The following is a 3,479-nucleotide window of genomic DNA, read 5'->3' as shown; positions in this document are numbered from 1 at the left end:
CTAGTAACCGGAAGGTTGTAAGCTCAAATTTTATTTATTTATTTTGCTCCTTTGCACCCCATTATTTTTATTTCTACTTTGCACATTTTTCCATTGCAAAACTACCATTCCAGTGTTTTACTTGCTATATTGTATTTACTTTGCCACCATGGCCTTTTTGCCTTTACCTCCCTTCTCACCTCATTTGCTCACATTGTATATAGACTTGTTTATACTGTATTATTGACTGTATGTTTGTTTTACTCCATGTGTAACTCTGTGTCGTTGTATCTGTCGAACTGCTTTGCTTTATCTTGGCCAGGTCGCAATTGTAAATGAGAACTTGTTCTCAACTTGCCTACCTGGTTAAGTAAAGGTGAAATAAAATAAAAATGACAAGGTACAAATCTGTAGTTCTGCCCCTGAACAGGCACTTAACCCACTGTTCATAGGCCGTCATTGAAAATAAGAATTTGTTCTTAACTGACTTGTTAAATAAAGGTAAAAAAATAAATAAATTAAGAGTCCAGCCTATCTCAGACGGTCAACTGTGGCTTCCATTATCTGGGAATTTTCAACAAATCAACAGTTAAGTAATGCATTTCACAAGGGCTTCTTCTATCATTACTGTTGCTATGTCCCACAGTAACTGTAGGCCACCAGTCCCTATGCAAATACATATGTTGTATTTTTGTTCCTCTAAAGGACGCAACGTCATCCGCCCTCTGGGGGAAGAGGAAAGCTCCTCAGTGAAGACCAAGAACATGCCGTTGTAGGATTGGTCATTGCTGACAAAGCAATAAAACTGAAATAAACTCAGACCAGAACATGGTATTTCACAATTTGGAAAGCATCAGCCTGACCACCATTGCTCGGACTCTGATCAAAGACAGAGTTTGAATGAATCAGTTGTACACAGTTCCTTTTCAAAGGAACAGTGAGCAGGTCAAGGAACTCCGGCACCAATACGTCCAGGTATGGTCTATCCAATATGTCTTGTTCTATAGTGAGTTTAACACTATGCTACTTTACATGTAAACTTGGGTTACAGTACATACAGTAGGACATCTTGAAAAGCATTTACACATACTGTGTTTGATTTCTTTCAGAGAGTCATGGAGTTGGGGGGCTAATCAGACCCCCCATGAAATAATTTATGTAGATGAGGCAGGGTTTAACCTGGCAAAAACATGTCGGCAGGGAAGAAACGTCATCGGGAAAAGGGCCACCGTTGATGTGCCGGGTCAGAGATGAGCAAATATCACAATGTGTGCTGCAATCTGGAGTGCTGATTTGGTCCTACAGAAATGCCAGATTGGTCCCTACAACACTGAGCGCCTTTTGTTTTTAGATGACCTCCACCAACAACTGGTGCCAGAAGCAGAACGCGAACAGGAGGAAGGAAACATTTGTGATTCCTTGGAACAATGTAGCATTCCACCATTCTCGTGCAATCCCAAACTGGTCTGCAGCCCATCCAAAAATCTTTTCCCTTTTCCTTCCCCCCTTACTCGCCTTTCCTCAACCCCATTGAATATTTTTTTTCTGCCTGGAGGTGGACAGTGTATGATCATCGGCCACTTGACCAAATGTCCTTCCTGGAAGCAATGGATGCTGGCTGCAGAGACATCTCAGCTGAAGACTGCCAGGGGTGGATAAGGCAGGCCAGGCGTTTCTATCCAAGGTGCAGAGACATCTCAGCTGAAGACTGCCAGGGGTGGATAAGGCAGGCCAAGTGTTTCTATCCAAGGTGCAGAGACATCTCAGCTGAAGACTGCCAGGGGTGGATAAGGCAGGCCAGGCGTTTCTATCCAAGATGCAGAGACATCTCAGCTGAAGACTGCCAGGGGTGGATAAGGCAGGCCAAGTGTTTCTATCCAAGGTGCAGAGACATCTCAGCTGAAGACTGCCAGGGGTGGATAAGGCAGGCCAAGTGTTTCTATCCAAGGTGCAGAGACATCTCAGCTGAAGACTGCCAGGGGTGGATAAGGCAGGCCAAGTGTTTCTATCCAAGGTGCAGAGACATCTCAGCTGAAGACTGCCAGGGGTGGATAAGGCAGGCCAGGCATTTCTATCCAAGGTGCTGAGACATCTCAGCTGAAGACTGCCAGGGGTGGATAAGGCAGGCCAAGTGTTTCTATCCAAGGTGCAGAGACATCTCAGCTGAAGACTGCCAGGGGTGGATAAGGCAGGCCAGGCATTTCTATCCAAGATGCAGAGACATCTCAGCTGAAGACTGCCAGGGGTGGATAAGGCAGGCCAGGCGTTTCTATCCAAGATGCAGAGACATCTCAGCTGAAGACTGCCAGGGGTGGATAAGGCAGGCCAAGTGTTTCTATCCAAGGTGCAGAGACATCTCAGCTGAAGACTGCCAGGGGTGGATAAGGCAGGCCAAGTGTTTCTATCCAAGGTGCAGAGACATCTCAGCTGAAGACTGCCAGGGGTGGATAAGGCAGGCCAGGCGTTTCTATCCAAGATGCAGAGACATCTCAGCTGAAGACTGCCAGGGGTGGATAAGGCAGGCCAAGTGTTTCTATCCAAGGTGCAGAGACATCTCAGCTGAAGACTGCCAGGGGTGGATAAGGCAGGCCAAGTGTTTCTATCCAAGGTGCAGAGACATCTCAGCTGAAGACTGCCAGGGGTGGATAAGGCAGGCCAGGCGTTTCTATCCAAGGTGCAGAGACATCTCAGCTGAAGACTGCCAGGGGTGGATAAGGCAGGCCAGGCGTTTCTATCCAAGGTGCAGAGACATCTCAGCTGAAGACTGCCAGGGGTGGATAAGGCAGGCCAGGCGTTTCTATCCAAGGTGCAGAGACATCTCAGCTGAAGACTGCCAGGGGTGGATAAGGCAGGCCAGGCGTTTCTATCCAAGGTGCAGAGACATCTCAGCTGAAGACTGCCAGGGGTGGATAAGGCAGGCCAGGCGTTTCTATCCAAGGTGCAGAGACATCTCAGCTGAAGACTGCCAGGGGTGGATAAGGCAGGCCAGGCGTTTCTATCCAAGGTGCAGAGACATCTCAGCTGAAGACTGCCAGGGGTGGATAAGGCAGGCCAAGTGTTTCTATCCAAGGTGCAGAGACATCTCAGCTGAAGACTGCCAGGGGTGGATAAGGCAGGCCAGGCGTTTCTATCCAAGGTGCAGAGACATCTCAGCTGAAGACTGCCAGGGGTGGATAAGGCAGGCCAGGCGTTTCTATCCAAGGTGCAGAGACATCTCAGCTGAAGACTGCCAGGGGTGGATAAGGCAGGCCAGGCGTTTCTATCCAAGGTGCAGAGACATCTCAGCTGAAGACTGCCAGGGGTGGATAAGGCAGGCCAGGCGTTTCTATCCAAGGTGCAGAGACATCTCAGCTGAAGACTGCCAGGGGTGGATAAGGCAGGCCAGGCGTTTCTATCCAAGGTCCATAGCGAGAGACGACAATCGATGTGATGTGGACGAGAACATGTGGCCAAATGCTGAAGATTGTTTAGATTAGAACAGGACTGGGCATTTTTGTGTT

General features: G+C 48.2%; 1 long non-coding RNA gene across 7 annotated transcripts; it reads left to right on the top strand.

Annotated features, from left to right (window-relative positions):
• Nucleotides 1–1,742: 1,742 nt before the first annotated feature.
• LOC127930851 (uncharacterized) lies at nucleotides 1,743–3,252 on the top strand. 7 transcript variants are annotated; one of them, XR_008139620.1, is made up of 4 exons: nucleotides 1,743–1,861; nucleotides 1,994–2,059; nucleotides 2,654–2,983; nucleotides 3,050–3,239. It is a non-coding gene; the product is annotated as an uncharacterized LOC127930851 (long non-coding RNA). The 7 variants fall into 7 exon arrangements; XR_008139621.1 differs by having other exon boundaries at nucleotides 2,588–2,983; XR_008139619.1 differs by lacking the exon at nucleotides 1,743–1,861 and having other exon boundaries at nucleotides 1,873–2,059; nucleotides 2,588–2,983; nucleotides 3,116–3,252.
• Nucleotides 3,253–3,479: the final 227 nt, after the last annotated feature.

This window comes from Oncorhynchus keta, chromosome 6 (genome assembly GCF_023373465.1).
Source record: "Oncorhynchus keta strain PuntledgeMale-10-30-2019 chromosome 6, Oket_V2, whole genome shotgun sequence".
Lineage (NCBI taxonomy): Eukaryota > Metazoa > Chordata > Actinopteri > Salmoniformes > Salmonidae > Oncorhynchus > Oncorhynchus keta.
This window is presented reverse-complemented; position numbering and strand designations above follow the sequence as displayed.